This window comes from Eulemur rufifrons, chromosome 4, assembly GCF_041146395.1.
Source record: "Eulemur rufifrons isolate Redbay chromosome 4, OSU_ERuf_1, whole genome shotgun sequence".
Lineage (NCBI taxonomy): Eukaryota > Metazoa > Chordata > Mammalia > Primates > Lemuridae > Eulemur > Eulemur rufifrons.
Genome location: NC_090986.1, coordinates 37496951 through 37514954, shown reverse-complemented (window position 1 = coordinate 37514954; position 18004 = coordinate 37496951). Strand labels below are relative to the sequence as shown.

General features: G+C 35.7%; 1 non-coding gene across 1 annotated transcript; it reads right to left on the bottom strand.

Moving 5' to 3' along the window:
• Window positions 1-8366: 8366 nt before the first annotated feature.
• LOC138383097 (small nucleolar RNA SNORA16B/SNORA16A family) lies at window positions 8367-8496 on the bottom strand. The gene has a single exon (XR_011233542.1). It is a non-coding gene; the product is annotated as a small nucleolar RNA SNORA16B/SNORA16A family (small nucleolar RNA).
• Between the last annotated feature and the right edge of the window lie 9508 nt (window positions 8497-18004).

The window sequence follows — 18004 nt, the reverse complement described above, 5'->3', positions numbered from 1 at the left end:
CTCCATGACTGATTAGATGCTGATTTACTCTCTCACGGGGAGAACAAAGATCAAGATGGGAGGACAAGACTCCATCTGTTGAGAATGGCTCAAGTTTGTGGACCTACTGGAAAGAGAGGTGCTATGGGCAGATGATATTTTAAATTTAACAACATCAGGGAAAGGAGAGATAGAAATAAATGGATTCATATTTTAGAGATATGTTTTAGGGTTAACCATTATGCTTTTATCCAACTTTTAAAAAATTCCTCTCATTATAGGCTTCCTCTTCCTAACAAGGGCTTTAATATTTAATACTTAAATGTAGCTCAATGATGGAGTCAATTTCTTGGGTTCAGATCCCACTGCTCTCCATTGCTTCTTGCCTATTTATTCAGAGAGTCTGTTTTTGGTTCCAGACTCCGAGTTAGGTCAATTTCATTATAAAGGAAATAATTTTAAAATTTGCAGCCACCAAAGGAGTAGCAATTTTGGGAATCCTCATTCAATCTGAGTTTATAGCTTTCATTAGGAAGCCTCAAAAAATTGACAAGTATATTCCTCAAGTTGTCATCAGGATAAATTTGTTGGGCTCTATGCAATTTTGGGTAGGACTTGACCCTTGTGAGTTTTTTCATACATAAATATACTGACTTGTTAACTGTTGTGGCTCCATACAGGCAAAATCTTGTTAGCATTTGGAATATCTAAAAGAGGAAGTAGAAGATATCTTTTCTTCTATTGGTTTTGGATCCAATAATAACAGAAAAAATCAGACAAAATATTATTTGTTTTATGCTTTAAAGATATCCCAGTTTTAGTCTTCCAAAGTGGAAGATAATGCACTCTTAAAATTGGATACTTGATACCTTATGGGGCACTACCATTGAGAATGGTAGAGAAGCACACAAGTGTTGTAAATGGAATTGAGCAGATGAAAAAAAGAGAAATTCAGTAAACAAACAACCCCCCCATCTCAATGGATTGAACATGTCCCATATAGACATGGCATATTAATCAAATCTCTCTAATTCAACCTAGATTAACCAAAATAAGGGAGTTCATTGTCTTTTAGTTTGAAAAGAATGCTGGCTGATGGCGGGGTGGGTAGTTCACATGACCAAAAGAAATTTCAGGAATTGGTACCTTACCGGTTGAGACTAATTCTCAATACTATCAAATTTTTTCTCTCCTTCTCACATCTCTCTCTTCCACACCACTTGTTTGAATTCAAATGCTTTCCCCAAGTGGCAGGAATTATTCACATCCTCCCAGATTAGCAAACCTAGGAAAATTTTTCTTCCAAAGTTCATATATCAGAAACCCCAGTAGCCTAATGGATAAGGCATTTGCCTCCCAAAGTTCATATGTCAATTTTGGGCAAGGTCTTTAATTGGCCTGCATGAGTGACACGTCCAACTCCAGATCAAACAAAATAGAATCCAAGTTACCTGGGGGTTGAGGATCGAGTATAGGAACAATAGACACTGCTTACAACAAGCTATGATTGCAATTAATAGATAAAATAATAAACATGGAAAAATAGTACTCACTATTACACAATTCTTATTTTATCAAATTTTGTAAAATTTTTATACTTTCCATTATATAAAAACTGAACTGTATTTATGGGAGACTTACAAAAGTGCTGAATCCATCTTCCACAAGATAAAAGCCGCCTTTCATCCACCAGTGTTCAGAGAATTCAAGCTTTCATCATGAATATGAACACAATAAAAGCACTGATGCTATATTTTTAATAATGTATTTGAAACAATGAGCACATTGGATTGGCTTGACTTTCTGCCTCTTTTCTAGACAGTGAGACAGTGTAACTAAGAGCATTTTTGTGCCCACTTTAAAGATTGTTCTATTGGATTATTGATGTCCATCAATACTCCACATAGGAAACAAAGTAGAAATCATGGTCTTCTTAAAACAAAAGAGTGCTTTAAATAATAGTATTTAAACCCTGTAACACCACAATCACAAGGATTTTTTTTTGAAGTGTATTATTATTTCAGCTAAGTGGTGCAGAGATTAAAGACAGGCCAGAATTACTATTTGCTACAGGGTGCTGGCCTCTGGGGAGTGGAACAGGTAGAGAGAATCCAACTCATGGATCACTGCAGGCAGGAGAGCAGTGACTGAGCAAAAGCAAATAAATGCTTGATGCACAGCTGTGGAGGACAGAAGCACAATATCAGACAAAGCTGGCCACGTAATTGGGCTAGTGTTTGAGTTTTAAACGGCACATAAGCACTTTGGGCAATTGTTTCAGAGGTTTCAATTGTCCTGTTGAAGTCCATTTACTTATTTATTTATCTACCTATTTATTTAGATACAGACAATTCTATGGAATATATGTATAATGTTATTAACCAACCATGCATTACTGTTTACCTCTTGAAGAGAACTTAAAGTTTGCCTAGTCCCCTTAACCTGATTCAATCAAGCTGTAAGATATTTTATTGTATATAATTCCCTTTACTGGTCCTTCATATAAGCCCCTGCCAAAGACCAGTATTTTCCTTACGAAAAGGAATAGTTGTCCAAATCTTTGTTTCTCTAAGTGTTGTCTATGTATCACCAGGAACAACATCACAGTAGAATCTCTGGCTCCACCACAAACCTGCTGAACTAGAATCAGCATTTTAAACAAGATACACTAGTGATTGGAAGTGTCCCTAGGATTTGGATAGGCAAACAATAATGGAGGAGGTCATTTCAGAAGAGAGACTCAGAGGCAGCAAGAGATGCAGAAGTTAAAGGTCCCTGATAATTGATACGGATGTGGCAAAGGTTTTTAAATAGGGGAATAATGTAAACTCAGTGGTGGGAAAGAAGAGTGGTGTGACTACACCATACAGGTGGGTGTGGAGAGAGAGGAAGCACCAAGAAACAGAGGCATTATTGATCTGGTATATGTTTTTGGCAATGGGAATGGTAAGGGAGACATTCATATTTATATTTAAATGACTGCTTGGGATAAGTTAACATTACCCTAGGAAGATGAAATAGGTAGAGAGTTAAGAGGCAGGGAGGTATAATGCAGAGAATCTAAATGCAGTGATAAACTATAAAGAAAGAATGAAGCCTAGTTATCCATTTCTCAGGTTTGTACACCATTCAATTAAATATATGATAACCCCTAGGCCTGGCACTGTCTTAGTAGTTAAAAAGTAGATTTTTAAAAGTGGTGGTGGGAGCAGGGGGGACATCTATGTAGTTTCTCAAAAATTGACTTTACTTTTATATGATTTGCATAAAAGGAGTTTTGACTTTTAATCCTAAAGACAACTTACCTATCTATTTTCTGAATAGTAGCCAGAAACATATAATGAATACCATTAGTATTATAGTGTAACTTTTCAATATTTAAAAAATTAGTATCCTAAAATAATTCAGGGCTATTATCTTCAAATTAAAATATAATTTTAGAAATTTTCAAGTGTGACAATTTCTGTTTTTTTCACTTTTTTATGAAAGCCATAAGAACATATACTTCAAATCAATTTTATGATTACAGTGAATCCAAAAAATTAAGAACATTGCATAGTGAAACCACAAACACTATTTACATTTTCTTAATATAAAATAAAAAAGTAAAGTAACTATTGTTATTATAACATTTAGCTCAAGAAATTCAAAGAAAAAGAAAAAAAACAATGGAAACTAGGATATTCCTGACAGAATAAGAATCATAAACTAATGTTTTTTGACTTAGACTGACATGTTTGACATTGGTTGTTAAATGATGTTGTCCCACTCTGCAATGAATGTGGCAAACTCTAAATACGAGCACAAAACCAAAACCAAATAACTCCCCCTCCCACAGAATGGTCCACCTTCTTGTTCCTTCTTAGATTGTTCCCATTCACTCAAAATAAGCTTGGGTTCCTGCCTTGCAGGGATAACTGCAAACTGCAGTCAGATGTAGGAACTGCCTAATCAGGTCTCAGAACCAGGCCTTAATTAGGATGCTTAGAAAAGAAGAGCAAATGAAAATTATTAAGCTGCACTGTTGATTCCTGTTTCTAATTTTAAAGAGGAAATTATGCATTAATCAAGCCCTGGGCTAAAGCTCAGATGCACATTTTTGAAATATCCCAAAATAACAAGGAGAAATTTTTTGCTCTGTTTTGATAAAACCACCCTTGACTACTTGCTATGATAGTATGGTATATTTCAACATGCAGTGTGCTAGGGTACAATATACTAAATTCTGGTTACATTAAAAAAAATTACTGGATTTAAGACATAGCACGATAATGAAGGTTAGGCATATATTCCTTAAAAATAAAACAGGAATCTGCAAAACCCATTGTCTGAGGTGAACAGAAGGTGAATCAAATGGTTTAAGAGAAGAACACAACTCTGCAAAGAGCTACATGGGCAGATGATGCCTGATGAATGGAAAATTGCTTTTATAACATTCTTTGGTGGTACAAATTTGAATCTGTTAACAATACTGTAATTTGTGTTGGTAAAACTTATACTTGAGAAAAGAATAACGATTGTTTTAAATGAAAGCAGAAAGGTTCTTCTGTTTTCTGTAAAGCAATAAAGTGTAGATACTGTATTCCTAAAAAGTTGTTAGCAATTCATTCTCTAATTTCTTATCCTGGTCCACATTATGAAAATAAAGAACATACATCAAATACTCCCCATAAATTTATCTCTTTATATGACTCTAAAGGAATAGTTTAAATTTTCATTGTTATTAACTTCACTGATTTAAAAATTTCCTTTAAAAAATGATGATAATGATGATATATCGACTCTTTTCTGGTTCCAAACAAAGCATAGAATTACTTTTTCTAGATCTGTGAAATATGTTGTTGATATTTTGATGGGGATTGCATTGAATCTGTAAATGACTTTGGGTATAGTATGTATATTTTAACAATGTTGATTCTAACTAACCATGAGCATGATAAGTTTTTCCATTTATTTGTATCATCTGTGATTTCTTTCCTAAGCATTTTGCAGTTCTCTTTGTACAGGGCTTTCGTCTTCTTGGTTAAGTATATTCCTAGGTATTTTATTTTCTTTGTGGCTATTGTGAATGGTATTGAGTCTTAGATTTGACCCTCAGCTTGATTGTTATTAGTGTATAATAATGCCACTGATTTGTGTACATTGATTTTGCAACCTGAGACTTTGCTGAATTTATTTACCAATTCCAGGAGTCTCTTGGTGGAACATTTGTTTTTTTCTAGATATAAGACCATTTTGTCTGTAAAAAGTGATAGTTTGGCTTCCTCTTTCCTGATTTGGATACCCTTTATTTCTGTCTCTTGCCTGATTGCTTTGGCTAGGACTTCCAGCACTATGTTGAATAGAAGTGGTGACCATGGGCATCCTTGTCTTGTTCTAGCTCTTAGTAGGAATGCTTTCAATTTTTCCCCATTCAGTATGAAGTTGGCTGTGGGTTTGTCATATATGGCTTTTATAATTTTGATATATATTCCTTCTATGCCTCGTTTGTTGAGGGTTTTTATCATGAAAGGTGCTGAATTTTGTTGTATACTTTTTCTGCATCTCTTAAGATGATCATATGATCTTTGTTTTTGCCTCTGTTTATGTGGTGAATCACATTTATTGATTTATGTATATTGAACCACCCTTGCATCCCTGGGATGAAGCCAGAGATGGTCACGGTGAATTATTTTTTTGATGTGCTGTTGAATTTGGTTTGCTAGTATTTTATTGAGGATTTTTGTATCTATATGCATAAGGGATATTTGTCTTTAGTTTTCTTTTTTTGTTGTGTCCTTTCCTGGCTTTGGTATCAATGAAATACTGGCCTCGTAGAATGAGTTGGGGAGAATTCTGTTCTTCTTAATGTTACTGAATAATTTCTGCTGTATGGGTACCAACTCTTCTTTGTAGGTTGGTAAAATTCAGCTGTGAATCTAGCTGGTACAGGTTTTTTTTTTGTTGTTGTTATAAGAATTTTTATTGCTGCTTCAATCTCATTGCTCATTATTGATTGGTTAGGAGTTTTATTTCTTCCTGACTGAGTCTTGGGAGGTTATGTGTTTCCAGAAATTTATCCATTTCCTCTATGTTTTGGAGTTTATGTGTGTAGAGATTTTCATAGTATTCACAGATGATATTTTTCATATCTGTGGTATCGTTGTAATATTTTTCCACATTTCTTACTGAGCTTATCTTAAGCAAAAGGAACAAATTAGGAGGCATAACATTACCAGACATCAAACTATACCACAAGGCTATGGTAACTAAAACAACATGGTACTGGCACAAAAACAGAGACATAGACCAATGGAACAGAACAAAAAAAAAAAAACCAGATATAAAACCATCCATATACAGTGAACTGATCTTTGACAAAGCAGACAACAATATACACTGGGGGAAAGAAGACCTATTCAATAAATGGTGGTGGGAAAATTAGATAGCCACATGAAGAAGAATGAAACAGAATCTATATCTCTCACCACTCACAAAAATTAATTCAAGATGCATAAAGGACTTAAATATTAGGCATAAAACTGTAAGAATTCTAGAAAAAAATGTTAGAAAAACTCTTCGAGATATTGGCCTAGGCAAAGAATTTGTGAAAAAGACCTCAATGGCAATCACAGCAACAACAAAAGTAAATAAATGAAACTTGATTAAATTAAAAAGCTTCTGCACAGCCAAGGAAATAATCAACAGAGCAAACAGACAACTTACATAATTGGAGAAAATATTTGCAAGCTATACAACTGATAAAGGACTAATAACAAGAATTTACAAGAACTCAAGTGAATCAGCAAGAAAAAAATCAAACAACCCCATTAAAAAGTGGGCAAAAGACATGAACAGAAGGTTCTTAAAAGAAGATAAACAAATGGTCAATAAACATATGGAAAAATGCTCAATGTCACTAATCATCAGGGAAATGCAAATGGAAACCACAATGAAATATCACTTTACTCCAGTCAGAATGGCTTCTATTAAAAAGTTTATAAATAATAGATGCTGGCATGGATGAAGAGAGAAAGAAACATTTATACACTGTGGGTGGGACTGCAAAGTAGTACCACCTGTATGGAAAACAGTATGGACATTCCTCAAAAGAACTAAAAGTAGACCTACCATTTGATACAGCAATCTCACTGCTGGGTGAAAAGAAGTCATTTTATCAAAAAGACACCTACACTCGAATGTTTATTGCAGCAAAATTCACAATTGCAAAGATGTGGAATCAAACCAAATGCCTATCAATTCATGAATGGATTAACAAATTTTGGTCTATGTATACCATGGAGTACTACTCAGCCATAAAGAAGAATGACTTAATGCCTTTTGCAACAATTCGAATGGAACTGGAGACCATTATCCTAAGTGAAATATCTAAAGAATGGGAAAATAATCACCATATGTACTCACTATAATTAATAAATTGAAACTAACTAATGAACACTCATGTGCATATAGGGAAGTAAAACTCAATGAAGGGGGAGAGAAGAGGAAGGAATGGGCGAAAATCCACCTAATGAGTGATAGGCACAATTTTAACCTTGATTCAAGCATTGCAAAAGTGATCCATGTAACCAAAAACATTTGTACCCCCATAATACTTTGAAATTTAAAAAATGATGATATAAGGTTGAGGTAATGAATCCTGGATGCTCTTCTGAGTGTCTCTTATTCAAAATGTTTGGAACAAGAATTATTTTGGATTTTCTTTGACTTTGGAATATTTGCATCATACTTACTAGCTGAGCATCCTAAATTCAAAATTGAAAATGCTCCAATTATCATTTCTTTTCAGCATCATGTTTGTACTCAAAAAGTTTCAGAGTTTGCAACATTTCAGGTTTCAGATTTTCAGATTTGTCTTTCTGCATCTCCACTATTCTCTCAGTATCCAGAGGTCACAGAGACTTGTTTAGTTTGTGTGGTCTACTTTTATCTTCATTCTGAATGTATGCATGATAAAGATGGTCTAGTCTTTTTTATAGTATGTTTTCACTTCCAGAGTCTTTTCTTGGTAACCTGTAATCCAGTACCATATACAGCATTAGCAAAAACCAAAAGCCTCTGCTTAGAGTTTACTGTTTCTGCCTAAAATGACCCGTTATCTTTTTGTCTACCTCCTCCTATGGTGATTCTCTCCTAACTCTGCAGCTCCATAATCACAGATGAGAACAGCTTTACTGGTAACTAGATCTTAGACTGAAGTACAGCTTCAGAAAAAAGCTGGTCTATTCAGTACCAGACGCTGCCAAAAAACTTGGGGGCAACCAGGTCCTGATGTTGTTGCATTTCATCACTGTCATGTCCCCCAGAGTCCTCACTCACCAGAAAAATCAACTTCCACTATCTTGGAATCTTCATCTGCCACAGCGGAGAAATGGCAGGCACAGGGGAACTGTATTTTCCCTAAATGTCGCAGAAACGACAAGCAGAAAGTCGACCATCAGGGAAAACTGTCACTCTGGGCTCCTTTTTGGCCACAGCAGCTGTGTGGAAGCAGCTGTAGCTTCCATAATGTCCACAAAGATGGTCTAGTCTTTAAAGCAAAATTTCACTATCAGATCTTTTGGAACCTAAAAGCTGTGTGAGAAGGGAGACTGAATCCATTGCGTGTGCATGTGTGTGTTTGTGTGTATGTGTGCTTCTTTATTCACTATAGAGTTTTAAACACAGTAAGCATGCAGAAAATATTTGCCAAGTGACTGAAGCTACAGGTGGGGGCATCATTAGGATTAGGGAACATGCCTGGTGATTCAGAGATACGATTCATTAAGAAGATGGAAAAATAGTAACAGTAAGAAAATTATGAATGTATAGCTCTTTAGGGGAAATTTTGATAGGTAGGGTTTCAAACAATTGGATTAAATAGGCACATTCATATTCTCTTCTTAAATCTAAAAGGAAGTGTGTCTTCTTTAATTCTCTTTCTTAAAATTAGACCACTGTGTTAATGGGTTTGTTTTCTTTGGTTGTTTTCCTAGCACTTAATTTCAGTCACTTCCACCTTTCTGACATTTTTCTGAGTTTCTTATACTCTGGAGTAAAACATCCCAGGATTTTCCACCAGCTAATTCTGACTTCTCATGCTCCCCAACCTCTACAACAACAGAAACAATGACAACAAACAAAACAAAAAAAACAAAATAGTCTTCCTTCTCTATCCCTCTGGGGCCAGTGACCTAGACTTGTTTAACCAAAGACTTTTTTTTTCTCCCAGAGACTTCACTGGTCTTTGACACATTCATTGTCACCATCTGCTTTTTCTTTTTTTTTGGTATGCTTTTGTTCCTTGAGCTCACTGGTAATAATGCCTGCTGAAAGGAAGGGCAGAACAAGCAGCAACAGGACTTATGACACCATATCATGGAAAGATAGCCAGCTTTTGGCCTCCTGGTAAAGAGTTAGCAATTTAATGAATAACAAATTATAAACAGACCCTGAGGTTAAAGGATAGCAGGCGTGGTCTTGGCTTCCACCTTATTTAGCAGATGCACTTTCACAGACGTTGGGCCGTTGACATCAGGGTACCCACAAGGGCTACTTGAAATGTTCTCATTGTGCTTTCCATCCTGTTTACTTGCTTGGACTACAGATCCAAACAGAGCCAAACTTCACCTTGCTATTTTCTATTTTCTCATGATATAAAAAGTGAGAAACCCTTGTCTGGAAAATTAGGTATTTTTAGTCACCGTGCAATGAGTGTTCGAGGTTTGTGGTTATCAAGTTTAGTATGTGTAGGCTGATGGGGAGGAGGGTGGTCAGCCTGAAGTACAGAAGTGTGAAAAGATGTTAATAAGAACAGGGCCATAATAACACATGTCCCTTCTTACAAAGCAAAACACTGCATATATTTCTTAAAAGAACTAGAAGGTCCTGACAGGTGGTGGTGAGGTTTGCATCATCATTGATTCAAGTTGATCTTTTTCAGAGAAATGTTTTTGATCTTAGGTGTTGAATATTTTTTTTTTTTGGCTTATGGGTTATTTGCATTTAGCAAAACCATTTATTATGCTTCCATTGTGTGCCAGGCATTTTGCTCAAAACCCAGGGATACAAAAACAAATAGAGCATGATTTTTGCCTTTGGGGAATTGAGAGACTGTGTTGAATAACAGGGCTATAAGCAAATGCTATGTAACACCCTGATTTTGGTGCTACGTTAGGAATCATTACAAATAGTACCTAAAGAGTATAGAAGAACTTCAGTACTGCCAGGGATTGGTGGGGATTGGGAGTGAAAAAGAAAGGAGATAGGAGAGAAGTTATGTATGACCAGAAGCAGGATGTTTCTGGGGATTCATAGGTACCATGCAGGGGTGACAAGTAATCTGTGAGTTTATAGCAATGATTCTCAAAGTGCAGTCCCTAACTAACAGCACCAGCATTATCTAGAACTTGTTAGAAATATAAACCTCATGCCCCACCCCAGACCTACAAAATCAGAAACTCTGGAGGTGGAGCCCAGCAGTCTGGGATTTAATAAACCCTCCAGGTGATTGTGGTGCGTGCTACAGTTCGGGAACCAACAGTGTTAGGGCGTGAGCTTTCAAACTTGACTTCACATCAGAATCACCTGTGAGTGTAAAAATATGATGCCTGGGCCCCATCCCAGAGGATCTGATTTAATTAGTCTGAGGAAACTGAGATTCTGGGAGAGTGAATAATTTCCCTAAGGTCACAAAGCTAATAGGTAGGAATTAGTGCCTGGGTTTGTCTGACACCAAGGCCCATATTTGTCCATTTTCTTGCATAGACCTCTTAATCTGTGTGAGGGCAGAGATCGTAAAACCTTTTCCGTGGACACCTGGGCTCACAATAAAAAGGTCTCTTATTGTTTATTTCTGTTCCCTCAAAGGAAAGAGTCTTTGAACAGTAATGATATTTGAAGATGTGACTTTGTATGTTGGAAACAAGGTATGAATATATGTTAGCTACGTTTTTATGCACTTTTAAAAAAAATACATTTGTTTGTAAATCCATGAACTAGCTAGACTCACTCCAATATATCCCTATTTTCAGCAAATCCAATGTACAGACATCCCATATAGAACCAAAAAATAAAATTGCCCTCAAACAGAATAATGTTTTCACTTTGCAAAAGGATTCACATAGGGTTTCGAGGTTATCAAGTGCAGTGTTTACCCAACTATTGTGTGAGGAAGGGCTACTGGTGGCCCTTGAATTTTATTGTTTTAAATAGACTTTAGTTCTTAGGACAGTTTTAGATTCACAGCAAAAATGGGCCACAGGTACAGAGAGATCCCATTTGCCCCTGCCCCACACATGCACAGCCTCACCCAGAGTGGCACCTTTGTTATAATTTATGAACCTACCCTGAAACATCATCATCACTCACAGTCCATAGTTTTATTAGAGTTCACTCTTGGTGTTATACTTACTGTGGGTTTGGACAAATGTATTATGACATGTATCCACTGTTATATTAATAGTATCATACACAATATTTTCACTGACCTAAAAATTCTCTGTGCTCTGACTATTCATCTCTCCCTCCCCCTTAACCCTTGGCAACCATTTTTTTTTACTGTCATTATAGTTTTGCCTTTTCCAGAATGTCTTATAGTTGGAATCATACAGTATGCAGCCTTTTCAGAATGGCTTCATTTACTTAGTAATGTGCATTTACATTTTCTCTTTATCTTTTCATGTTTTGATAGCTCACTTCTTTCTAGTGTTGGATAATATTCCATTGTCTGGATGTACCACATTTATTCATTTACCTCATGAAGGATGTCTTGGTTGCTTTCAAGTTTTGACAATCATGAATAAGGCTGCTTTTAACATCCATGTGCAGGTTTATGTGTGGACATGAATTTTCAGCTTCTTTGGGTAAACACTAAGGAGTGCAAGTACTTGATCACATAGTAAGTGTATATTTAGTTTTGTATGCCCTTGAGATTTTTAGTGATATGTAAATGAATATTCAAATGATTAATAGTTATGCATGATTTAATGGCTTTTTTAAGCAATGATACTATCTGGTCTCTCTGCTAAGTTCTCTGCATGGATTATATTATTTATTCTGTACAACCAGATATTAGATATATATTCTGCTTCTTTTACAGAGGCTTGGGAAGATCTAATAACTTCCACTGGCTGTGTAAGCTTGGATATAGTAAATTCAAGATTTAATTCAGACTGTCTGACAACAAAGTCCATCTTTAAATGGCTGTGGACTCCATGTCAGTCTAAGTATCTGAATATCACAGCCTCTTCCTAGCACAGCTGCCGCGAGCAGTTCCTTTCCTATTCATTGCCAGTGGCTGCTAGGTAAGGCACCTGGGAATTTGGTGCTTTAGGAGGTGTCTTGGATCTAGAAGTCTACCTTTTAGAGATGTTCTCCAAAGAGTTCTGCCTAATTGATTTAACTGAACATTTTCCTTTAAAGAATTTTGAAATATATTAATCAGATGGTAGATTGCTTAGAAGCTTAAAGAGACACAGAGAAGAAAAAATCCATCTGACTGCTACAGAGATTGTTTTCTTTGTTTACCTACTTCTGGATGTTTTCTTACAAAAACTCTCATCACTCTAAGAAAACTTGCCATATCTCTGTTTCTTATCACCTCAAAGAGCCTGACTAATACAATCTCAGGAGATCCAATGAGTTATGTGCAAATGGGTGTGGAAACTTAAAAATTTAGTCCTGAACCTCCATATGAGTCAGAGACTATTTTGTCAGCCTGGAGACATGAATATGACTCCACCCACCATCTTCTAGCTGTGTGTATTGATACCTACAAAAGTGAAAGGGAAGGTCTCGGTTCTTGACCCAATTCTGCTTTTGGGGCTGCAAAGGTCTCTTAGGGTCCATTTATTTTTTATATCTTCTGCTGAAGCTTTGAGGGACCCTGCAATGCAACATATAGTTCTCTACAGCACATTTGAGCAATTGTGGAATCACCAGGATGACAGAAGACTTATTTCATACCTGAGCAGCTTTAATTAAAAACAGATAATTTATAAATGTGCTTCTATCATGTAATTTTAGGCTGGATTATGATTCTTCACATACCTTGGTAGAGAAAGAATTATAATTTTTAAAATAGCACATATTATTGTTTTTTATATTTGCGATTTCTAGTTGAAATCTAGGTAATAGCTCACTTATTATGCCTAACACATAAACAGTTTCACCTCTCCCCTGCTCAAATGCCTGGGATCATAATTACCTTCTTTAAAACTTGGCCATAGGCTAAAACTTTGAATAATACATTCTCATTCAGCGTGCCAAGTCAGAATCTGAGGATATAAGACAGAGTCTTTGTTAGATTATCACTGTATTGCACGAAAGTGTAACATAACTTCAAATTAACTCTTTTTAAAAAACAAATGTTGTTCCTTAGTATGTTATTAACCTAACTATCCAAGTCATTAGATTTTTATTATAATAGTACTTAAAATAATTGGTGGGACATCTGCAGTTCTTTCCTATCCGTGCAATTTGCTTTGACACTGCTGTGTTAAAGCACAGCTGAATGCCTTATGTTATAATTATATGAACAAATTTAAGTACTGTTTTCATAATGTATATCCATTGAGAATATTATCCAAAACAATATAACCTAAGCCCACGGTTATATAACATTCCTTTTTATGAAGTTGATGTCATAGAGTCCAAAGAAGGTCAAAGAGACTTAAGAAATAGCATTTTATTTTATTTTTTTATTTTTTTTTTTTTTTGGAGACAGAGTCTCGCTTTGTTGCCCGGGCTAGAGTGAGTGCCGTGGCGTCAGTCTAGCTCACAGCAACCTCAAACTCCTGGGCTTAAGCGATCCTACTGCCTCAGCCTCCCGAGTAGCTGAGACTACAGGCATGCGCCACCATGCCCAGCTAATTATTTTTTGTATATATATATTTTAGTTGTCCATATAATTTCTTTCTATTTTTAGTAGAGACGGGGTCTCGCTCAGGCTGGTCTCGAACTCCTGACCTCGCGCGATCCACCCGCCTCGGCCTCCCAAGAAATAGCATTTTAAAGAGTTCTTAGACTCTAAGTGTTTATTGGAAAGAACTCAAATAGTTTCATTATTCCATAATCCTTAAGATAAACCTGATAAGAATGTTTTGATCAAAATTCAATTGCTTCTCTGAATAATTTGGGTTACTGTTAGATTAGAACTTCCATAGAGAAAGTTAAAAGTGTGTATTTTTTATTTATTTTATTTTATATTTTGTTTTGTTTTTAAAGATCTAAGTCAGGGAAATGGGCTGGCTTTGGCACAGAAGGTCTTTGTCCATGCCTATGTATCAGGGTAAGTAAATAGTCTTCTGGCTATACAAGGAGAAATTGATGCTCATCTTATAATAATTTGCTTTAACGAGAGATCTTTACTTTGTTTTTACTTTTCTTCTTGTCATGGATCATTTAAACATCTGTTCTTATGACACAGGAGTTTTCCAGATGGATGTGTGTTTGTTGCTCTGTCAGAAAAATCTAATTTTATAAAGGAAGTAGCATAATGACCAAAGTGTTCTGTAGTCCCCTCTACACCCTGATATTAACATGAAAAATCCTTTGGCTATCTCTACAATAAAGCTAACCAACATCAGTCTGTTTCATAACATGGTCTTATTACAATCAGGCCAGTTATCCTTAGTTTTCTTCTACACACTTTCCATTGTTCCATCTTCTAGGGATATACTTTTTTCCCTTTCAATATATTTACCATGCATTCATTATAGGAGGAACCCAAGACTTCTTTAGGCATTTTATAAAGACATTTTACTGAAGACAATACATTTATAATAGAAAGAACAAGGACTTTGGAGCCAGATGGCTCCAAGTTTGATTCTTGGATCCACTACTGACTAAATGTCAGCCATTGAGCAAGTTACTTAATCCTTCTGAATGATAATTTTCTCATCTATAACATAGAAGTAATGTGTATCTCGGAGAGCTTTGGTAAAGATTAGATGAGATAAAATTTGCCTGGCACTCAAATTTTAGATACCTATATTTCTGCCTATTTATGATAATTTTTTTCCTTAAGCAAAAGGGAATTTATTGATATCAAGTTTATTCATGCCCATGATTGAAATATCCACATTATTATATAAGGTTTGCTTGTGACATACACTGGTTCTCCACCGGTCTCGCCGAACTCCCTGCTTTGGGTAGCCACTTTCAACTCTTTTAGTTATTTCTTTTTGAGTCTACTTCCAGACAGCTCAAAAATCTTATTTTGCAACTTATTAAACTAGTGGTTTTAGGTAGTACATGATGATATGGAAAATGAGAATGAAATTTGCCTTTAAAGTGCCTCCTTATCCTCCTCTCTCTCTCTCTCTCTCTTACACACACACACCCCATACACACACAAATGCTCTCTTTCTCTTCTCATGCTGCCTTTCTCTTATTATAATTATATCATAATTTTAATTAAATCAATATTCAGGACTTGCATTATTTTGACTATATAAATACTAACCACAGGTGGTAAGACTTAAGACATATTATAACAACTTTTCTTTTCAAGAGTGAGTCATTATTTTCTCTGGAGTTATTAAATATCTTATTTACTCTTTTTTGGTTTAGTTTTATGTCTACTTGTTACTAATTGAGGCCCCAAATCTCTATCAAATGTCCAAGTGACATGTTAATTTCATATTAGTAAAGAAATCTCTCTTGGAACTTTCTGACCTGCTTTCATCGGGGCCAGTTGCCCTCTGTGCCTCGTGTACAACTATTGTCTTCTGATTTCTACCCCACTAGCATCCTAAATATATACTTTTTTGCCATTTTTGTGTGTTGATCCTTGTTTTATATACCATACCATATTGTGGTAGAGTGTATTTTCTAATAATTTTCTGAGCATGGGTTCATGAATGTAACTTTGTTGATACATGTCTGATGAGTTTTTTATTTCATCCTCACAGTAGTTGATGGTTTTCTAGATAAAGAATTTTACATTGGAAAACATTTACCTTTAGGAAATGGATTTAGTGCTAATCTATGCTAAGTAAAGCTGACAGAAATTCCTTGGTGTGATGTAGAAGAAAGAATATAAAATTATTGAGAGATAAGAATGTTGGAGTAATTTATTATGTGTAAACTGTTCACTTGTCCCAAGGGGGCCAGAAGATATTACTTTCATTCAGCTATTGGATATAAAATGATGGGAAAAGCACAAAAATCTCTAAAAAGCATTATAGAAGTCTTTCTCTGGAATGTAGCTGGGCATGTTCATTCCTGACATTATTATTGGGGTAGACTCCCTGAGTTCAGTGGGGATGTTCAGATTCTGTAGGGGGAAGAGGCCAAACAGTATATGTTATATGCCAGAGGCAAGGTGAATATAGTTACTCTCTTAGCTAATCAGGCCCATAGTGAACTTTAATGACAGCTAAGTGATCATGGAGTCCTAGAATCAAAAGAGATGGCTAGGCCACTAAAATCCCACTAATCTCTATTAAAACAATATAACACTCCAGGTTTGCTAAATAGAAGTATTATTTTCAGCCTTGAGTCATCTCATTTAGAACAAGGACTCTCTAGATAAACAAGACAATGGGTACCCTTGAAAAAACATCCTGTGTCAATATCACACATATTTATTTAAATCTTCTAGCCTTCCACAAAAGGATTCGGTGGCTATTGTGCCTTGAGGAAAGTGAAATATCCAGGCCTTGTGAGGGTTGTTATGTATAGATTGAGCCCAAGACCAATCCCTGGGAACTAACATATCTCTATGATCCACTGGTCAGGTGGATGTCAGTGGATAAATGCAGTTTTGTTCAAAGACCATTCCATGTTGGTTCTAATGAGTCCCCAAACCTATACTATTTATTTAGTTCCTGCATGGATAAGTGGATTAAATATATTCAGAAAATGGAAGATTTCCCAATCTTTCCCCAACACATACTGTTAAAACTACTATAGTGGGAAGGGCAAAGTAGAAGCTTGTAGACCATGCCACTTAACAAAATGATAACTAAAAAGCAATGACACATCTTTGGGAGACTTTCAAAAATTAGAGCCACCATCTAGAAATTAGATACAGTGGTGACAATTTCTAGGATAGCTCCATTAATCTTACCTGTTTGGTTTGTGCAGAAGGCAGATGGATAGGCCTTATGGAATGATAATGAATTACAGAATTATAAGCCTATCAGATTCCAGTTCAGCGCTGTTTCATATGGTTTGCTTTAAATGGGGCAAATCAACACAAATCTGGCAGTTGGTTTGCTATGTAGATATAAATGTATTAATAGTATTTTTTTTTATTTCTACTCTATTAAGCAGAGATCACCTGAAGAAATTTACTTTCACTTGGTAGGGATAAATGTAAACTTTCACCTTTACCATTGTCAGCCCTCTAGCTCTGTGCCATAATTTAGTCCTCAAGGCTTTTAATAATTTTATTATCTTTTAGGATATCATGCTGGTCTATTTTTGTCATTTTATCATCCTTTAGGACATAACTCCTATATTAAATCAATCGTGCTGCTAGGACCATGTAAGCAGAATTCATCAGGAATAGTAAAATAAATATTTTGGTAATACCTCCATGAGAGAGAGGATGGAACATATATCGCATAAAATTCAAATATCTACTATTTTCATAAAATTTCTGGGAGTCCAGTGGTCCTGGGCTTATGAAGATGTCTCTTTCAAAATAAAAGCCTACTAATAATCCACTTTATCCTCTACCCATGAGGAAGAAACACAATAGTTTGTGGGCTTATTTGGATTAATATATAACACATGTGCATATGTAGCTCTGATATGTTTACAAAGTGAACTGCTTACAAGCTTGTTTACAAATTGTGGGGCCAGATTTAGGAAAGCATTCCAGCTGCAGTACGAGCAGTTCTTCCCTTTGGTCCCTACGAATAAACAGATCAATGGGGCTCATGATACCTTTGGCAGATTGGTGTGTTGTGGAAGCTCAAAGAAGAGAACTACAGAAGAGACCACTAAGGTTTTATTGCAAAGTCATGTCATCTTCAGCTATTCTTAGCTTGTTACTGGTCTTCAGTAGATTATGAGCAGATGATTGCAACCTAAG